This window comes from Marmota marmota, unplaced genomic scaffold (assembly GCF_001458135.2).
Source record: "Marmota marmota marmota unplaced genomic scaffold, marMar, whole genome shotgun sequence".
Taxonomy (NCBI): domain Eukaryota; kingdom Metazoa; phylum Chordata; class Mammalia; order Rodentia; family Sciuridae; genus Marmota; species Marmota marmota.
The window spans coordinates 5,355,852-5,378,209 of NW_026000221.1; the positions used below are offsets into that span (position 1 = coordinate 5,355,852).

Consider the following 22,358-nt stretch of genomic DNA (forward strand, 5'->3'; position numbering starts at 1 on the left):
AAAAAAAAAAAAAATATATATATATATATATATATATATATATATATATATATATATATTGTTGTTGTTGTTGTTGTTATTGTTGTTGTAGATGGACCCAACACCTTTATTTTTATTTATTTCTGTTTATGTTGTGCTGAGGATCAAACCCAGTGCCTCACACCTGCTAGGCAAGTGCTCCACCACTGAGCTACAACCCCAGCCCCAGAAAGCAGGTTCTTAAAATGCTGTTACAGAGATTGGCCTTTGTGTTCTGGAGAAGGACTCTTCGTCTTCCTTTTATTATTAAAACATATCAATAGAGGACTTCATAGGTTCCATTTGTCCTTGCTGAAAACAGCCCCCACCCTCCTTTTCTTCTTCTTCCTCCTTCTCTCTCTCATCTATATCCTTCCTGCTTCTTTCATTTTCATGCACCTTTCCTTTTCCATAATCATATATTTTTCTTTCCTACCCATGACTCAGGCCAGCACACACAACCTCATAGTTTGGCCTCCCTAAGTGGAATTCAGGGAGTAAAACAAGAATCCCTGCTGATGGCATAACCACACCTGATGACATGCTTTACCCATCACCCTTCTGCCCCCTCACACAAAGCCCATGACACCAGGAAACCTGAGGATTCACAGGTAGTACCTGATGCAGACTGTCTGCACAGGAATTACAGTGGGAGGAGGGTAGGGGTGGAGGAGGTAGGATAGAAAGGTGACATGCCTTTACTATAATATCAATCACTAACACTTATTAAGCACTTACTCTATTCCAGACAGTTTTGCATGCTTTAAATTTATGTAGCTTTCAGACCCATATTTAAAAGTAGAAGAGAATTTACATTCTATGTCAAACCCTTTTATTTAAACCCTATTATTTACATGACCCTCTTCTCAACCAGACCATGGAAATGTTTTTATATTTGTAAATAAACACATGCACATATGTACACACATAGAGACACATACACACTCACAAAATCAGATTTCCAAAATGAAAAGGGCTGAAAGTAAAGAAAAAAAAATAACACCAAGAAAAATGTTTTAAGGGCTGGGGTTGTGACTCAGAGGTAGAGCACGCACCTAGCACGCGTGAGGCACTGGGTTCGATCCCCAGCACCACATAGAGTAAAATAAAGACTCTGTGTCCATCTATAACTAAAAAATAAATATTAAAAAAATGTTTTCAATACCCTGACCTGACTGAGGTTGTATTTCTTTACATGAATACCTTCCATAGGGCCTTCTTTCCCTCTGCACTGTAATAAAACACCCCAAAGTAAAGCACAGGATTCTTTTGGCAGTGATGAAAGAAAGAATAATGATTCAGCATTTTAAATTCAATCAAACTTTACCTAGAACATTCACTTTTACTTATTGGTCATCAGGATGACCCTGAAAGGTAGGTATCATTTGTGTCATCCCCATTTTACAGATTGGTGTATGATTGTAATCTCAGCGCCTTGGGAGGCTGAGACAGGAGTTTTGTGAGTTCAAAGCCAGCCTCAGCAAAAGCATGGTGCTAAGCAACTCAGTGAGGCCCTGTCTTTAAATAAAATACAAAATAGGGCTGTGGATGTGGCTCAGTGGTCAAGTGCCCCTGAGTTCAATCCCTGGTACCCCTCCCTCTAAAAAACAAAAACAAAAAAAAAGACTAAGATTTGTAACAGCCACATTGCTTGCCCAAACTACACACACCAGGTGACTATGACCTGGTGTTTGTAACAAACCACCCTCAAATTTAGTGGCTAAAAAAAAAAAAAATCAATTTGTGTCAGGCATGGTGGCACATGAGAGACTTGGGAGGCTAGTTTAGGAGGATTTAAAGTTTGAGGCCAGTCTTAGCAATTTAGGAAGACCCTAAGGGATGGGAGGGTAGCTGGGTGTGGGGGCAAAGTGGCCCTGGAATTGATCCCCAATAAAGCAAAAAGAAAAATCAATTTGTAATTACTCGTGGTTCTGTGGGTTGGCTGGCTGGCTGAGCAGTTCTGCTCCATGCATTCTACTGGGACCTTGCCTGTGGCTGGAACAATCAAGATGGCCTCGCTCTGGTGTTTGGCAGCAGGTGCTGGCTATTGACTGGGGCACCTCGGTCCTCCTGCACCGTGTCCTTTATTCCTCTAAGACCCCTCCTGGTCTCTCCAGCAGGACAAAACAGACTTTTTTACATGACAGCGGTTCCAAGAGAGTGCTAACAGAACTTGCTAGGCCTAGTCCTGGAAGCTTCACATCGCATCTCTTCTGCTGTGGTCTGTTTGTAACACAGCCGTCTGGGGAGGCAGTTTTTAACAAAACTATTCTCTTGGAAAGATGTTTTTCTAACAGTTACTTCATCTTCTCCTAGACCTTCCCTTATCTATCCCCCTACGGTCTTCAACGTCCCTTTATCACAGTATTCTAAAGAAAGCCCTCTGCAATGCCTCTCTTCTTCTCTACTCAAAAGTTAACAGGTTTATCTAAAAAGAAAATGCACATGCTAGCCCCAGGAGTTTGAGATTCTTTCTGATGCGATAAGGACGCAACAGTGACTCAGACTGAGACAACAAGGCCATCTTGGAGAAGAGGGCAAGTCCGTCAAGGGAAATCTCCTGCCTTTGACCCACAGCACCCCCTTTTCCCTCTCCTAGGGTCCTATCCATGCCCCAAGCCCTCCAAAAGACAGAGACTTGATACAGAAAGATCTTCTCTATCTTCCTCAAAGCCAGCTTTAAATAAAACCTGTTTTTCCTCCCAAACCTGTCTCCTAAGTGTCAGTTGAGCACCAGGAGCAAAGTCTTCCTTCAGGCAACACAGGGACCAAAGCAGACCAGGAGCCAACCAGATTCCAGGGGGGAGGAAACAGAGTCAGTCTATTGATGAAGAAGTCACATGCATGTATAAGAAGGGAAAGAAGTACACAGCTATTTACTACAGGATACCCAAGTTTATACCTCCAAGATTCATGTGCTGAAACCTAATCAACTCAGTAAGATGGTATGAGGAGGTGGGGCTTGTGGGAATGAAGGATGAAGGAATCATTCTTCATTGGGAATGAAGAATCAGAAGGATGAAGCCCTTGTGGGTTGGATTAGTGCCCTTATAAAGGAGACTCCAGAGGGCTGCCTTGCCCCTTCTGTAACAGTGGTCCACCTTATGCTTTGAATATAGCCCTTGCTGCTCTGCCACTGTGACTTATTTTTAAGCGGACATGTTTCTTTCTCTTCCTTTCTCTCTGCTCCTCCCTAATCTCTACCCCTTCCTAATCGCAGAGGAAGGAAACAGGATTGCCATCCTAGGCAAAGTTATCTGTCCTTGAGCACATACCCACCACAGGAACAAAGTAATTCAGACTTTGGGGATGGCACCAGGAGATCTCACAAAAGACTGTCTCCCAAAGTAACAAGTGAATTACAACTCTGATGGAGAATGCATGGAGTATAGCCTTTGAATCACCTCTTTAAAAGCCCCTTGTGCCCCCTGATGGGCAGAATCACAGCCTCTGGGACATAAGTCCCCTGTGCTTCTTTTTTTTGCTAGCACAGCAATAAAATTTCTTTTCCCTTTTTCTCAAAACCATGTCCTCATTATTGGATGGGCATTGGAAACACAGACTGAGCTTTCAGTAACACTTCCACCATGTGAGAATGGTGACAGACATCCATCTATGAACCAGAAGAAGTCACTTATCAGAAACTGAATCTATTTACATCTTGATTATGACCTTCTCAGACTCTAGAACTGTAAGAAATACATTTCTGTTGTTTATAAGCTACTCAGTTTATAGTATTTTGTTATAGCGGCCCAAATGGACTCATATACTACCTTTACAGACCATATACTATGCTAAGAGGATCGCAGCTGAAACAGTTAAGTGACAATGCCACCCACCATTCTACTAATTCTTTCATGTTTAAGTCCTGGGCTATGGTTTCAGTATGGATACATATTCAGGGGCAGGAAGTTAGTTCCTGAATTGGTCTCAGGTGATGTTGGCATGAATGTAACTGTACCTTTATGTGTCCATTATTTGGAAGGCAGAGATATATTTAGGTTTGTAGATAATTGTTATTCATTTGACTCAATAATCTGTATAATTCTAAGGTCTCAATAGGACTTTAAGAGCAGGGTATAAAGTGACAAAATTTACCCCCAGGGGTGCTGATACTTAACAACAGACCAAACAATGGGCACTTGCTGATGAATGTTAGTGGCAAAGAGCCATTGGCAGCAGAAACCAAGAGAAGGTTGTTTATGTGACTGACTCAGTCATATTGAATTTTCCATGTTTAGTCATGTTTAATCACCATCTGACTAAATGGTCTCTTTAGAGAGACACATTGTTACACCTGAGATTCTTTGAGTTCTGAAACTCTTCCAATGCCTAACTCACCTAATACGACAACTTCTCAAGGACCTCAGCTTGAGCGTATACACACACACACACACACACACACAGTCCTACCACTAAATGTTGTAGAATAGCTATTTTGAATAAGTGAAAATTATGTCTGAGACTTTTTCAGAGTTTCACAAATCTCTTGAAGTGAGCAGAACCCTCATAGAACATCGACCTAAACCATTGGTACAAAGGCTTCACACACAGACAGTCACCAGGCAGCTGTGGCTGTGACCCTTCCACTCGGCTCAGCAAAGGCAGGCATCAGGACTCCTTTTCTGGTTTTGAACCACTGTGAAAGGTATTTTACTCCTCTGTGGAAGGAGGCCTGATTTATCAGGGACTTTCTAGCTGCCTCTCAGTTGCTTTTGGTGTCTCCACAGTTCAACTGCATTGGACAACAAAAAGAAAATCACAGAAGCTGGCCCCGTGGTGCACACCTGTAATCCTAGTGACTCCAGAGGCTGAGAGGAGGATAGAAAGTTTGAGGCCAGCCTCAGCAACTTAGCTAGACCCTGTCTCAAAATTTAACACTAAAAAGGGCTGGGCATATAGCTCAGTGGGACAGATCCCTTAGGTTCAATCCCTAGTACCGCCAGAAAATATAAAAATAAAAAAGAAAGTTATAGAAGAGAAGACCCCTCAGGGGAGGGTGCAGTAGATTTTAGGGTGGGGACTCTAGAAATTTTTTGGTATTTAATAACTGAAGCCTAGTTTAGTTTAGTTGTTTATACAAGTATTAATAATATAACATAAAATTATTAAAGTAATAAATATGTATATTAAAGATTATTTGAAAAAGAATCCCCTAAAACCACCTTATTTCTCCCTATTAAAAGCAAATTGCTTTGTTTGTTTCTGGTTTCATATAATTTGGTAAATTTTGTAGCAGAATCAAAGGCCCAAGGCAGGTGGGTGGTTTCCTTAATAAAGTGTTAATTTTCTAGTTAAATGGCCTTCATAAGAAAAACCTAAGCCAAACTAATTGGATTAACAATTTTAGAAATTTTAGCTATGTCAACCTACTTTAAAGGGAGAACTAATAACAAAAATTATAAAAGCATACAGATTCAAAAGAAGTTCCCTAATCAACTTTAAGTATTTAATATTAGATTTATAAGAGTAATACATTTAAAGAATTCTACCTACAAAATTAATTAGTTGAAAGATCAACTAATGGAGGGGGAATCAGTGAATATATGTTATACATTGAGGAATTATTTAAATATTTTGTCTAGGTTATTGAACAGAATAATCAGAAAATATTAATCTGGGAGAGGAAATATGTGCATGCACGCATAGAGTCCCTGAATAATATTATACAATGGTAACTGAATGAAATAAATAATTACATTTCAAGGATTCATGCATAATGTGTTCAAAGACGTCACTGTCATCCATTGTTGTCTGTGGCCTTCAAGGTAAAATCCAATCTCTTTCACTAGACATACAGAATGTTGCATATTGCACTCCCTTCCTACCTTTTTGCCTCATGCTCCATGGATCTAGTATGTGTTAGTAGGTTTTCCTCCTACTGTAACAAAACACCTGAGATAATCAACTTATAAAGAGTAAAAACTTAAGGATTGGGAATGTATCTCAAGGGTAGTATGCTTGCCTATCTAGCATGTGCAAAGCCCTGGGTTTAATTTCCATCACTCTCTCTCTCTATCTCTCTCTCTCACACACACACACGGGAAAAAAAAAAAAGAAAATACTTATTTTGGTTCATAGTTATGAAGGTTTCAGTCCATGCTCAGAGAGACCCATTTCTTTTGGGCATTTGGTAAGGATTACCTAACAGAGCAAAGCTGTTTACCTCATAACCTGGGCATGGAAGAGAACAAGTTAGAGACCAGGGTCTTAGAACTCTCTTTGAAGGCACACCCCCAGTGATCTAAAACTCCCACTAAGCCCTACTTCTTAAAAGTACTACTGGCTTTCAATTGCTCTAGAGGCCAGGGACCAAGAATTTAACACATGGGCATTTGGGAGGCATTTCAGATCCAAACTATGGCACAGTCCTGCATGACTTCTTGCTGTCTTCAAAAGCACTAAGAATCTACTTTCGTGTACCCCTTTACCTCAACTTAGTCGATCTTCATGTCGACCCCTTGGTTCAGTTGATGTCCCAATGCTGGTGAATTCCAGCTCCCTTCTTGACCATCTATGGCTGAAAGGCCATCTGCTGCCCAGCCCACATTTCCTTACCTTCTAGATTAGGGCTCTTTGAGGACAAAGATAGCATCTTGTAGCTTTTCTTTTCCTTCCTTCCTTCCTTCTTTCCTTCCATCCTTCCTTCCTTCCTTCCTTCCTTCCTTCCTTCCTTCCTTCCTTCCTTCCTTTTTTTTTTTTTCCAGTGATGGGATTGAACCCAGGGCCTTGTGCATGTGGGGCAAATGCTCTACCCCTGAAGAGATATATCCGCAGCCCAGCAGCATCTTTTATCTTCTCCGTCCACCACCCTCACCACCACCACCCTGCCCACATTTGGCAGACAGTAGGAATTCAATAAATATTTACTCAGTGAGTAAGGTCACATTTCAGGGGTCTGTCACAACTAACAGTTTATCTGATTGGCATTTGCATTAGATTGCTAGGTTAATCCTTACAAGTGGCCCTCTGAAAGGCCCTTTTCCCAATTTCTTAAGGTCTGCTATATTTAGAATTTCAGAAATTTTTGTATTTTAGAAAGAAAATATGTTATAGTAATCTCAGAGTGATTTAGGGCAACAGCAATAATCAAACACATATAGTTACTGATCATCAAACATAATCAGCGACACATGAATAATTTTATTAAATGGAATAAATTAAGACTATAAATAGACTGGTCAATTCAGGTCAAGTTTTGCTACCTACTAAGTTTGCAGAAAGCTTAAGAAAAAGCTGAGAGTTTCAGAGCATTTTGGATATCAGACTTACAAAAAAAGGAGTATGAGCAAGGTGTGGTGGCACACACCTGTAATCCCAGCAGCTTGGGAGGCTGAGACAGAAGGATTGTGAGTTCAAACCAGCCTCAGCAACTTAGCGAGGCACTGAGCAACTCAGTGAGACCCTGTCTCTAATAAAATATAAAAAAGGGCCGGGATGTGACTCAGTGGTAAAGTGCCCCTGGGTTCAATCCCTGGTACCAAAAAAATAAAAAATAAATAAAGAGCATGGACTTGCACAATTATCCCTATGTGTTTCAGAAATAAAGAGAAGGGGCTCAAAAAGGCTAAGTAGTTTGACTAACATCATATAGCTAATAAACTAAAATTTGGTGCCTGACTCCAGATCTCTACTCTTGAAAAAGGTTAAATTACGTAATATTTGATATACACAAGGAATATTTGTGACATATATAGAATAATAATTAAAATAAAATAAAAATGAACCTGCCACCTAACTTAGAGATACAAATCCCTGATCTTAACTCCTGGGCACAACGGCCCAGGGAAGGCTAAGCTATTTATGGCTGTGTGACAGGGACTGAGTTTTCATGTCTCTGAAGAGAAGCTGCTTGGGTGGAACCCAAGAGATCATACAGCTATGACACCAGTCAGCCTCAACCAGAGAACATTAGTCTTTTTATAATGTCAAGGGACCAATGAATGGAGGAGAGGATAAATTTATATTGTTTTCCAGATGTAAAAATGATGCAATTTCAGGTATAAATGAATGAGGGCTTGTTACAGGGCACCTCAGGTCAAAACATAACAGTGTGTAAGACCAGAACAGACTGGTATGTGATGCTTGTGTAGGACAATGTAACAGCAGCACAGGGTCATTGACCAGAGCTTCTGGGTCAATTAGAAGGAATCAGAAAGGAAGGCATGTTCAGTACCCAGGGCCCTGAACAGCAAGTATATGGTGTATTTATCTGCAGATAAAGATAAAACCAAAAGTGGCCTGCCTTTTTTAGTTATACCTCATTTTCAGGAGCTTCCAACTGTCCAGGGGAAGCTTCAAGTCCCTGAGATTAAAGGTTCAGAAGATAAAAGGGTTTTTGCAAAGTGGAACTGATTTTGTGGGAGAGTTATTGATTAATGGACCCTCATCCTGAGATCAAACATCCCCAAGCTTGCCAGACACTGGCCTCTCTCAAAAAGATACTCAGGCATAAGAGTCCAACTAAGATCAGGGCTGGAATCTGGATGCTCTGAGTAGGTAGTAGAAACTGAGGTCTCTGGGGAGAGTGAGGTATGTGTGTGTAGGGGGGTGTGGGTGTAAGTGTGTTCGTGTGCGTGAACATGAATGAAGACTCCAGAAAAATAAATCTTTTGAAAAAGAACCCTGTTCACAGATCATATATACATATATATGTGTGTGTGTGTATATATATATATATATATACACACACACATATACACACACAATAAAGATATATATATGTATATATCTTTATTTTATTTATTTTTATGTGATGCTGAGGATTGAACCCAGTGCCTCAGGTGTGCAAGGCAAGCACTCTTCCACTGAGCCACAACCCAGCCCCCTATTCACAGATTCTTACTGAACCTATGAATACTCTGTTACTCCCTGAGTGGTGGGGGATGACCAGTCTTGATTGATATGAAGGACCTGTTATACCAAAATTACCCTGTAATCATGTGCTACTTCAGAAACAGTGCTGCTATTGACCCACTCATTCTACCTTTAGCCACCCCCAAGGTGACCACTGCTTTAAAAGCCAAAGAGCGACAAATAATTCAAAGGAAACTAGATGGCTTGGACTTTCATTCCAAAAAAGAACCCCAGAATCACTATGGAACACACACAAAAACTCATGGTGTGCACACCTTAGTTGCATTCTGTGGGCACAGACATTTAAAGAAAGGAGAACTATACACCCTAGAGCAGTGGACTGAGTTGGAAGCTTTTGCTCCATTTATGTGATGTGCAGGAAAAGTAACTGAAGCAGGGCTGGGCTGTAGCTCATTGGTAGAGCACCCGCCTCACACATGTGGGGCACTGGGTTCGATCCTCAGCACCACAAAAAAAAATAAATAAAGATATTGTGTCCAACTACAACTAAAAAAAAAAAAAAGTAACTTAAGCGACACATGGCTTAGGTTCACAAGGACTCATTTGTACGAAAGGGACTATTTATGCCTAAACATAATCACAGTGTTTATACCTCAACCACTAAAAAAGTTGAAGTAAAAAAAAAAAAAAAAAAAAAAAACCTCCTCCAAGTGTTTGGAACTGAAGTTATTTCCAGCTTTTTATGACTGTCACGGTAGGTTTCAGGAAAATCTTATATGAAATCCTGACAATCTGTGGAAGTAGGAAAGTGGGGAAAGCTGAGAACTGTGACCCCATCCTCAAAGGCTCTGTCAGCATGGATCCCTCTGAGGAATAGGTACAACACCCCTCTCTCTTTGGGGTGTGGCTATTTGTTCTTTTCTTCAACAAACACTTGGATCAAGATCTTCCTGTGAATTTTCTCATCCGCATTCCTTCCTTTTTCTCTTCTTTTTTCCCCAGTACACATAACACACATGCTGTGTCAGTAGCTCACTCCCAGCTGATCAGATTTAACTTGAAGCAATCACTTCTCCCCACTAAAAGCTGCAGGAGGACTACACAAGCCTACAGATCGCTCAGGGTTCCCAACAGCCCCACACTGCACACGGTGTGCACTGTGCTGAAAGAACTGCGGAAGAGGGGACAGAATTAAAGCCTGGCTTCTGCACTGCTTGCCCAGCCTGAGTAGAATTTCTGAGATGAACGTAGCCTGTTGCATTACATCTGGCTGCTGCCAAAGTGTGGGTTGTGGACCTGAAGCACATGCAACACCTTGCTGAGACCACATCTCAGCTCCCACACCAGAACTGCAGAAACAGAATCTGTAACTGACTATCCCCAAATGATTTCTATGTACACCAAAATTTGAGAAGTACTTTTTAATGGCACTTTATCACAATTATTTTGTTTAACAAATATTTACACTAATTACTATAAGTCAAACACTCTTAATACACTTTCCAAATACCTTATCCAGGTATGGTGGCAAAACAGTAATCCCAGAGGCTTGGGTGGTTGAGGCAGGAGGATCACAAGTTCAGAGCCATACTCAGCATTGCAAATAACTTGTTTACTTCTTAGAAAAACCCCAGTTATAATCATATGGTCAATATTACACTTCTGTTTTACAGATGAAAAAATTAAGTCTGAAAGTGTTAAGTAATGCCAGATAGCCAATATGGAATGGAGAAGGGATTATATGTCACAACTCTCTATGCTCCCTGTTTCTTCAAGAGGTGCCAGAAATAATTTGAATACATACATATATATGTATATGTGTGTGTGTGTATAAATATATAGATATGGGGGGCAGTTCAGGAGATTGAAACCAGGGCCTTGCACATGCGAGGCAAGTGTTCTACCATTGAGCTACACCACCAGAATGGATTTTTTTTTAAGGATGAACACTTTGTACCCACTGTGGTTTAAGCCAACAACTATTCTGGAAGCTACAGATTATGGTAGAGATACTCTATTCTAAAAGGAAACTTAATTCAGAAATAAATGAAACAAGTAAAAGCTTTCCCCATCAGGCAATCAGGAATCCAAGGTGAGCAGAGTAACAGCTTAACAACTGCTAAATAAACAAAAATTATTACACTTAGTGACCCACTAAAAATGTTTTTAGAACATTCTGAAGTTTAGTGAAGTAAAAAGGGTTGACCTGCAAGCTGGAGAACCTTAGTCTGTTAATGCCCTCACAATACATTAGAACGGGAAAAAATATAGACCTAAAAACTGGCACTTTTCTTGCTTTATTTGTCAAATCAGGTCAAAATACTTTAAAATTAATTGCAGACCATCCACAGAGCTTGGGCTCTGGCCTTCTTAATTGTCCATGTGGCAACGTGACTCTAGCTGACACAGCCACCCACATACTTTCTACTTTCATTTCTTGAATCTTGCCTTCTCTTAAAATATCTCACAGCTCTGATCTCTAATTTGCCCACAGGTCCAGGTTTTATGGGCTGCCTGTTTCACAGTACTGAACTGGAATGCTGGCTAAGAACACCTCAGGCTCTCAGTAACTTCCTGAAGCCTCCAGAAAGTGGATTTCGCCCCAGTCAAAACAACACTTTTAACACATTTGGAAATGTCACAACAGTATTATATAGTTATCAGCCTAGAATCTGAGCATTTACTCAATCTTGAGTAAAGGTAGTAAGCACAAAGGACTCAGGGAAATGATATAAGAATGTGAAAACAAACAAAAAACTCCAACATCAAGTTCTTCTCTTGCAACTCCAGAAAAACCTAAAAACCTCCCTAAAAGGGGTTCTCTTTTGCTTATGAAAATCAGTTGCCTATGCAAATTAAAAGAAATGCACCAATGTGCCAATTATGCAAAAGTAAAACTCCTCGGCTTAATTTTAAGAAGAGAAAAGGGATTTCATTGATTCTGCAAATATGAACTGAGCACTTGTGATGTGCTGGGTTACTGTGCTAGGTCTGATGATTCAGTGGTAAACAAAAGCAGATATAGTCACTGCTCTCATGAAGCTCATAGTTGGGTGGCCAGAAATACATTATTTGTCGCCAAAGAACATTTCATTACCAACTGAAATAAGTACACCAAAGGCAAGGAAGATGGGAGGGTCAGGGGGGCTGAAAAAGTGACCCTTGAGATGACTTAAGAAGTTTGAGCATAGCCAGATGTGTCCAGCTGTGTGAGAGTTCAGTGGAGACTGAGGGAAGAACACACTACAGAAACAATCTTGGAGAACACTGGGGTGGCTGGTGCCTGGAGAACCAGGAGGAGAAAGGACAAGATGAGGCTTGACAGTAGGTGGGGTGAAGGCAGGCAAGGCCTATGTTGGCCGAGTTGAAGATTTTGACTCATTTGAAGGGTTCTAAGCAGTTCAGCATGTAGAAAAGCTTTCTCTGGCAACAGTGTGAAGGACTGGATTGGATGGGGGCCAAAGCAGATATCAGACGGTCAGTTAACCAGTATCTGCTCCAAATGAGAGAATTAATATGGTTGTAATGAAGTGAAAAGAAGCAGACAGATTTGAGAGAGATTTAGAAGATAACTTAATAGGGCGTAGTGATGAAATCAATATGGGAGTCAATGGAAAAGATGAAACCAAGATTTCTTCTAGCTTATGTAAGTGGGTGTACAGAGGTAACATTCACAGATATAGAGAAGTTGGAAGACTAGACTTTGTAGGGAGAGATCATGAGCTCAGTATTGCACTTGAGGAGTTCAAGACACTTTAGAAATACCTGGCAAGAGATGACTTACAGGCAACTCACTTAATTAGTAATGCATATCTGAGAGAGAAAAAAGATCTGAGCTGAGCTGGACACTTCCTATGGGCGTCATTGGCATATACAAAGATAACTGAAGCCGAAGCATAAATAAGAGATAAGGAGTATATAGGCATAGAAAGAATGTGTGGGGTTCAAAGAGTAGTGAGCAAAAGTTATGCCTTAATCATTTAGTGATTTTTTTTGAATAAAATACTTTTTGAAACTTAAAAAAAAAAAAGGTTGGTGCCTTGAGAAATTCTAACACTCTAGAGTTAGGTAGAAAAGGATGAGCCCACAAATGAGATAGCAAAGAAGGAGCCAGAGAGGTGGGGAAGATGAAAGACTGTGGGGTCACGGAAGCTGGGGAAAGAAGAGTGCTGAGAGGCAGACAATGGTGAGCACAACTGATTGCTGTTACAGGCGAGGACTGGAAATATTCACTTCATTTACTAACAAGAAGGTCACTAGTGCCCTTTGCATTGATTCAATGGAGTGTAATAGGGAACAATGAGTGGCACATTCTAGAATAGAGTGGGTTGAGGAGTTTGCGAGAAGTAGGAAAATTCAGTATAGACAATCCAAGAGAATCAAGCAGAAAACACTCTCATTCAGACAAAAAGCCAAAGCCCTAATAATCATCTACAAGGGCATAAAATCTGTCCCCTCCTCGCTTCATCTGTACTTTCTCATTCTAGGCACACTGGCCTCTTACTCTTGGAATGAACCAGCTTCTACTGCTTGGCTTTTGCCTTTATTGTTCCTCTAATCTGGAAATTTCTTCCTCCATACAAATAAACAATTGCTCCCTAACCCTTTAAGTCTTGGCTCAAAAAGGAAAAAAAAAAAAGATCTCAGCAAGGTCTCCCCTAGTTATCCCATTTAATATTAAAATCAGCCTCTTGTGCCTGCATTCTCTATTCCCTTTCCTAGGGTATTTCGTACTTATTACCATCTCACATGTTCTGTTTTTGTGTTCATTATTTATCTTAATCCCACTAAAGAATAGAAGTTTCATGAGGTAGAGAACTTTGCCTACTTTCTTAACTATATTTAAATTGATATGAGATCTATGTTTACATGGTAAATTTACATGACACAGTATGTGAAAAAAGCAAGTTACAAAACAGCATTATAGTAAAATTCCATTTATATAAGTACACGAGTGTTCTAGGATGCTTTGGGGGAATAAGTAAAGAAAACATAATAACTTAAGCAGTCTTATAAGAATTGAATTGGCTTATACAACAGGAATTCTAAAGACAGGTTGGGCTTCAGTGGCTATCTTCAAGACTCTCACTTTTTCCATGTTGTTCCCCTTCCTTCAAAATGTGGTCTTCATCCTAAAATTAATTTCCCTTTGGATCCGTTGGAGTCTGCTATTGGCAGTCAGGAATGTATGCATGCTCTTCATGTCTATATCCACTTGAGAGGGGAAGAGAGGAGTTGCTTCCAGACACTACAAGAAGAATGTGGAAAACTTTTCCATAAATCTCCAGCAAAATTTTCCTGGAGGTTTATTAGTCCAAGTCCAATAATTATATTTAGCAATTTCCTAACCTATATCAAGACTCTGAGATTACCCTTAAATCAATGGAGCTTACCCTGACATTTGAAGTGGGAGGCTGCAATACATGGATTTCATGTATGAGAGAGACTGCCTGAACAAAATTAAGAAGAAGTGGCTGAGGAAGTCAGAGACTCTGCTGGTGGTTTCTACCTATTATCAGTGCTGCATTATTAGAAGAAAAGTGAGGATGGATGGAATGTGTGCAACTGATAATGTGTACCACACACCACATAGTTGTGTGTAGGTGTGTGTATTTGCTAAGTAGATGAGCTTAAGAATGATTTCATCCTCCTGAAATTTCCCTTATTGAATGGATTTTTGAATTGGGCTAATGAAGCCCAATATATTTAAACAATAATCTCCTTTTTTAAAATATTTTTTTTAGTTGTTGATGGACCTTTATTTTATTTACTTATATGTGGTGCTGAGGATCGATCCCAGGGCCTCACACATGCTAGGCAAACGCTCAGCCCCAATAATCTGCTTTTTGTGAGCTTGTTATATGGTTTCTATCTTAAGCTTACATGCTTATACTGGAGCTGTGCAATCTCAAGGGAGCAAGGGTGAGGGGGAAAGAGCTCAATGAAGAAGCAAATGGGGGAGAATCAATAGAAGGAGGTTCATGACCAAGTTGGCCATGGCTTCACAGCAGGCACAACAGATTACTTTCTTACATGTTTCCAGAAAGGACCAAGAAAACTATGGCATTCAAAACAGTTTTTAGGGGAAAGGAAGGAGGAGCAACTTACCAGTTGTCCTTCCTGTCTCCTGACTTTGAATAGGGCTGCCCCACAGGGTGTTACCTCTACAACACAGCAGGCTTGTGCACCATACGCCTTAGAAGAAGTGGCTGAGGAAGTTAGAGACTCTGCTGCTGGTTTCTACCTATTATCAGTGCTGCATGGGGCGGCTCCTTGATCTGTGGAAGAGAGCAGTGGGAACGGGGAACAGTGGGAGCCATTGCTAGAGCCACTCTGGCTAGAAGCAAAGAAGCTGTGATCAAGGAAAGTAGGTGAGCCTGAGCAGCCAGTCTGGGCCTGTTTATGTTTTGTGCAGCAAACTTAGCTTTAACTAGAACAACATCTTCCAGTAAACCCAGTTAATAGTTTATTCTTCTTTCCCTGATCCTTTTTAAACACTTTGCTTTTTCTTTATGTGTGTGTGCTCTTCCTGCATAAGACCAAACACTTCTAAAGTGCAAAATTATAATAGACTCCTCTTTGTATTCTTCTGTGTACACAGTGAATGGTTAAAAATTAATATTTTTAAGGACTAGAAATGTAGCTCAGTGGTAGAGCACTTCCCTAGCATGGGCAAGGCCCTGGGTTTGATCCCTAGCACCACTAAAAAAAAAATTGCTCTGATATAACTGTCATTGGATGCTGTAAGTTCTAAAGACTTAGAAGGAAATCTATAAAGTGACAAACTACTATAAGTAGCAATTATTCCTTTAAGGGAATTTGTATTTATATCAGCAAAATAAGGGGCTTTAACAAACTAACTTACAAGATCAAAAGGCAATATTCTTTGTGAATTTTCTTGTTCCGTGTTATTTCACAGATGGTAATTTTGAAAGCATGTAAGCATTCAGTTAGGGACAGGTGCAGGAGTTTTCCTCTGTTTTAGGAATGAGCAATTTCAAAATGCTGACTTGAGAGTGTGGAAGCAGTACCATATTTTGTCTTGAAAGTATAAATCCATCAGTTCACTCATTCGATGCTGATTTAGCATCTGTGTACAAGGGATAATGTCAGGTGGTGAAAGAAATATAGACACTGCTATTATATTCATGAGCTTATACTCCAGGAGGCAAAAGAAGCTGAAGAGAAACTGCTGTGACAATCATTATAATCCACTTTAGTATTGGGTAAGTTTCTTTATTTTTATTCTATTAGTAATTTAAAATGTTAGCTTACTGTGAATACTATAAGTTATGGTTTGGATGTGAAGTGTCCCCTTGAAAGCTCATGTGTGAAATTATGCAAGAACATTTAGAGATGAAATGATTGAGTTATGATAGCTTTAACTCAGTCAGTGAGTTAATCACTTGATGGGGATTAACTGAGTGGTAACTGGAGACAGATAGGGTGTGCTGGAGGAGGTAGGCATTGGGAGGCATGCCTTTGGGGTATATATTTTGTCTCTGGTGAGTGGAGACTCTCTGCTTCCTGATCATCTTGTGAGCTGCATTCCTCTGCCATATCTTCTTCTTTTTTGGGCATAGGGGTGGGGGTGGGGAGGGGGGTACCTGAGATTGAACTCAGGGGAACTCAACCACTGAGCCACGTTCCCCGCCCCATTTTTGTATTTAGAGACAGGGTATCACTGAATTGCTTAGCACTTCACCATTGCTGAGTCTGGCTTTGAACTCGTGATCCTCCTGCCTCAGCCTCCTGAGCTGCTGGGATAACAAGTGTGTGCGCCATATGCTCTGCCATACTCTTCTGCCATGATGTTCTGCCTCACCTTGAGCCCCAAGTAATGAAGTCAGCTGTCTATGGATTGAGATCTCAAACTATGAGCCCTCACATAAACTTTTCCTCCTAAAATTGTTCTTATAAGGTCTTTTAGTCACAGCAGCAAAAAAAAAAAGGCTAACTAAAATGCCATAAAAGGATACCCTATTAAAAGTGAGGTAAAAAATATTAATTTGAGAATCTTCTCTATTTGGTACTGGGGGTTGAACCTAGGGGCACTTTACCACTGAAAATCACATCCCTAGTCTTTTTTTTTTCTTTTTTTAAGACAAAGTTTTGCCAAATTGCTAAGGATGGCATTGAATTTGTGATCCTCCTGCTTCAGCCTCCCAGGTTTCTGGGATTACAGGTGTGCACCACCACACCCATCTGCCTTCTAAATTTTTATATACTCTGAACTATGTGAACAACACTTTAATAACAACTAGAACACAAAGTTTTGAGTAGTTTTTAATTTCCCCATATCTCATAACTTTTACTTAGGTATTGAAAAAATCCTAGCCAACACTTCAATGCTTTTTAAATTCCCATTATTAGTTGAAATGGAAGGCTATTGGATAACAACTACCAACACAAAGGAACTACAGACTCATCAGTGCTAGTTCACAAAGTCCAGATAGTTGTCTGATAAAGACTAAATAGTATGCTTTTTTACAAAAATATGCTACCTTTAAATTCCTGAGCTGGCACCCACAACCCATAAAATCAAAGTGTTTTAGTTCTGAAAAACATGATAAAAAAAATCCTAGAAGAAGAGACACTAATTATGTGTAACTTGTGTAAAGTCATGACTATTTAGTAGCAGGGACACAGAATTATTTCATAATGGTATTTTAGATTAGGTAAAAATACATACTATACAAATTCCTAAACTTCTATATTAGACAAAACCTCAATAACTCAGCCTACATCTTGGAAGCAAATTTTTACCCCTCACACATCAGATAGAGCACCAATCTCTAGGATATATAAAGAACTCAAAAAGCTAAGCACCAAAAAATCCAAATAACCCATCAATAAATGGGCCAAGAACACGAACAGACACTTCTCAGAAGAGGATATACAATAATTAACAAATATATAAAAAATTAATCATCTCTTGCAATTAGAGAAATGCAAATCAAAACTACTCTAAGATATCCTCTCACTCCAGTCAGAATGGCAGATATTATGAAGACAAACAACAATAAGTGTTGGTGAGGATGTGGGGGAAAAGGCACACTCATACATTGCTGGTGGGACTGCAAATTGGTGCAGCCAATATGGAAAGCAGTATGGAGATTCCTTGGAAAACTGGGAAAGGAACCAACATTTGACCCAGCTGTCCCTCTCCTCAGTCTATACCCAAAAGACTTAAAAACAGCATACTACAGGGAAACAGCCACATCAATGTTTATAGCAGCACAATTCACACTAGCTAAACTGTGGATGCCCAACCTAGATGCCCTTCAGTAGATGAATGGATAAAGAAAATGTGGCATAAATACACAATGGAATATTACTCAGCAATAAAAGAGAATAAAATCATGGCATTTGCAGGTAAATGGATAGAGTTAGAGAAGATAATGTTAAGTGAAGAAGTTAGCCAATCCACCCCAAAAAACAAATGCCAAATGTTTTCTCTGATATAAGAAGGCTGATTCATAATAGGGTAGGGAGGGGGAGCATGGGAGGAATAGACTAACTCTAGATAGGGCAGAGGGGTGGGAGGGGAAGGAAGTGGGCAGGGGGTTAGCAATGATGGTAGAATATAATGGATGTCATTATCCAAAGTACATGTATGAAGACATGAATTGGTGTGAACATACTTTATATACAAACAGAGATATGAAAAATTGTACTCTATATGTGTAATAAGAATTGTAATGCATTCCACTGTCATGTATTTAAAAAATAAAATCAATTAAATATTAAAAAAAAACTTCAAGAACTCTAAAAATTCTCAAGCTTTTGAAACCACAACTACACAATAAACAATTTTTTGTTTTTGACTGATGCTCAGTAAGTTTCTAGTAAGTGTAGGGTACTGAGGTTACAAAAACAAAAGACAAGAAAAACACAGTCTCTGCATTGGTGATGGGGAGAAAAAAAATCGAACTAGAAAACCAGAATATGTGCAAGGTGCTGGGACATCAGGAAAGTATCCAGAGAGGAAGAACTCTGTGGAAACTGAGTCCACAAAATATGAGAAGGTGTCATCAGATGGGCAAGGGGAGAGGAAGGCCTTACAAAGGAGGTGTGTGTGCAGGCCCCTGTGCTTGGAGCAGCCGGGCACACTCCAGGGTAGAGTTTGAAAGGAATGTAGAAGAAGATAATGCTGGAGAGGGGGTAGAGTTACTGTGCCAGATAGGCAGGGACCTTAAGTTAAATGCCCCTAGACAGTCTGACCTTATCTGTAAGGAATAGGCAATAGCTAAAGTATTTTAAGAAAAGCAGCCTGCTCAGTTTTGTGTTATAGAAAAATGTCTTCGGTGAGTGTGTCGAGTGGCCTGGAGGGGAAAGCCTGCTATTAGAACACTGGGACAACAATTATGGTTAGAGATGTAGGGACTTAGGAAACCAAGAAAGGAGGTGGGGATAGGTAAGAGCACTGTCAATTATACTTGAATGATAATAAATATAAAACTTTCTACACATGTTTTAGAAGAGTGAATACTTCCTATGAAATATTCTCACAGTGATTTTCATCCTGTTTATTACTGTTAAATAAACTCAGGTTAAGTCTCAAGTTCATAGGATTGTGAAAATAAAGCCCTTTCCTAAAAGTATTAACTTCTAGGGTAGAATATTCTTTAGCTTGCCATTTCTCAAAAAGAAGTTCTAGGGCTGGGGCTGTAGCTCAGTGGCAGAGCACTTGCCTAGTATATGTGAGGCACTGGGTTCAATCCTCAGCACCACATAAAAAATAAAATAAAATAAAGGTATTCTACCCATCTACAACTACAAAATTTTTTAATTAAAAAAGAAGTTTAAATTTTTGTAAATAAATGCAAAATTCTAACCTTTAAAGGAAGTGCAGTCACATCTTTACAAGAGAGCTTCCCTTCACCCTAGGTATTGTCTCATTCCTTTCATCTATACTACAGATTAAGGCATGCTGGCCTTTGAAACCATAGGCGGCAGTATCCTAACCAATGGCACTTGCCATAATCTCAAATAAATGCCCAATTAATACCAATATAAAGTCTAAAATACTTTTTCAATTATCATATGTTATTACTATGTTATTAATTTTAAAAAATTAAATACAATGTGCATCTATGTAGAACTTTATAAGCAAGTCTTACAGCCCACTATTAAACTAACAAATGTCCCATCAGGCACATCTAATGTTTGATAGTCAATCTAAAAACACTTGTTCGATTTATATTTTCACTTCATCAGATAAGAACGATCCAAATGTTTGAAAAATGAATAGGTCCAGAGAATCCTTCTCTCTACCTATATTTTTGTTCCCATTAGTCAGAGTCATCAATAATCAATGACATGAATTTAGTAATGACTAATTTACATATTTGAATTGACATTTTGAAATGACAATGAGAAGCTGACGATTAACTGTGCTCTAAGAAAATGGCCCTTTCTCTCCATATGGCTTCCACTCTGGGGCTAAGATTTAAGGAGATTTTCAACTTACTGAACAACAGAAAGTCACTCCAGCTGAGACCCCGTCCCCCGCCATGTAACTTCATTTAGAATGCAAATGCCTATACCAAGATATTAAATGCTACTCCTATTGATACTAAAAAGGCAGTTATAAAATAGAGTCATCCTCACCATAGAGCTTTGGTAAATTAAAAGGCAAAGACCTGCAAGGCTTTCGGGGAAAACAAGTTTTCTTGTGCTAACTGGACAGTGTCTATGGTGGAAAAAGCCTTCAAGAAGCTATGGTTTCTTGAACTTCTCACCTTAAAATGAAGACATTAATTTGTGTTGCAAGGATTACATGAAATAATTGGCTTAACTGATTGTAAACCATAAAGGTTTCTATAAACATATGCCATCATACTTTATACCTTCATTAATATGCTGACTCAAAATGAAAAGACTGTAGCTCAGCAGTACAGCATGTGCCTAGCATGTGAGAGGCTTTGAGTTTACTCCCCAGCACACCACCCCCCAATTTTAAAACCTGCAAAATAAAGATGTGGGCTAGAGGAAAAAGCAAAAATGGTCCTCAAAACACACTTAATAAAATGCATATACGTAATCTCCATAAAACTCGCAGATCCCTTTTTTGAAGGTATTGACAAGCTAATTCTAAAATTCAGATGGATACTCAAGGGACCCAGAATAGCCTAAAAATCTTGAAAAGAAGAACAAAGTTGGACAATTCACACTTCCCAATTTCAAAACTTACAACAATGCAACAGTAATCAAGAGTGGTACTGGTATAAGGATAGGCATATGGATCAATGGAAAAAACTAAGGGTCCAGAAATAAGTCTAAATATACTTTTATGGTTGATTGATTTTCAACAAGTGTGTCAAGAAAATGGAAAAAGAAGATTCTTTTCAACAAATGATTGCTGACAACTGGATATCTACAATCCAAAAAAGGAAGTTGAATCCTTTCTTTATTACATATGTAGAAATAAGCTCAAAATGTTGAAGTTATAAAACTCTTAGAAGAAAGCATATGAGTTATTCTTTGTGAGTTTGGTTAAACTTCTTGAATTCAATACTAAAACACAAGCGACAAAAGCCGCATAATGTATGATTCCATTTCTGTGAAATGTTCACAACAGGCAAATCTACAAAGATAGTACGTTAGTGGTTGCAAAAGGCTGGGGAAGTTGAGGGGTTATGAGGTATGTCTGCTAATGGGTACAGAGTTTCTTTTTAGGTTGATGAAACTATTCCAGAATTGATTTTTGACAATTATTGCACAACTCGGTGAATATGCTAAACACCACTGAATTGTACTGTTAAAATGGGTGAGATGTATAATATGCAAATAATAACTCAATCAGAATATTTAAAAATAACTTGAAGCAATAGATGTGAAACGTAGCATCAGTTAGTGTTCAAGATTCTTATTTGATAACAAAAGACCTGAGTTTCAGTTCAGGCCTTACCACCCATTGAATCTTAAGGAAATTACAATATCCTTGAGCTTGTGTTCTCATATTTAAATTGTGTGATAATAACGTCTTTCTCAATGAGGCTGTTGTGAATATTAGATGAGATCATGAGTGACTGCTAAACACAGAGCCTGGCACTCAGTTTAATATTACTTAGTGCTTGGTAATATTAAACTATATAAGGGAAAGACATGTGAGTCTAGACTGTAAGTAGTAGCTTAAAACAAAAACAAAACAGTATATTGGTTGAGGTATTCTTAAATATTATTTAAAAAAAATTATAGGTAAACTTAATCAAGAGGGTGTTTCCAAACAATTAGGCTCACTTTGTTAACACTCAGTAAAAAGAGAAATGAGGGCTCCACTACAGGTCATGATAGAACCACAGAGGCTGGATTTGTCCTCCTTGCCTAAAACAACCAGACAAAATACATGAAACAATGATTATCAAACATTTTATAATAGATAGTACAAGACTATGGTTCATGAATGAAAAAAAAATTAGTAAAGTGAGCCTATAATTCTATCTATATACAGAGATACAGAAAGATCATAAAAATGGTAGATAAACCAAGTCAGGAAGCTCTAGGCTCCAAGACAGTCT

General features: G+C 39.1%; 1 protein-coding gene across 2 annotated transcripts in view; it reads right to left on the bottom strand.

Moving 5' to 3' along the window:
• Positions 1–22,358, bottom strand: part of Mcc (MCC regulator of WNT signaling pathway) — a 445,938-nt gene that overhangs the window by 408,392 nt on the left and 15,188 nt on the right. The window contains exons 1-2 of one of the 2 annotated variants that reach the window (XM_048791967.1): positions 6,714–6,728; positions 6,577–6,666 (exon numbers count right to left, since the gene is read on the bottom strand). The exons of the other annotated variant lie outside the window; for it this stretch is intronic. The gene's annotated coding sequence lies outside the window, so the exon portion shown is untranslated. Of the gene's footprint in view, positions 1–6,576; positions 6,667–6,713; positions 6,729–22,358 lie in introns of those variants that run through there. 2 annotated transcript variants of the gene reach the window in all.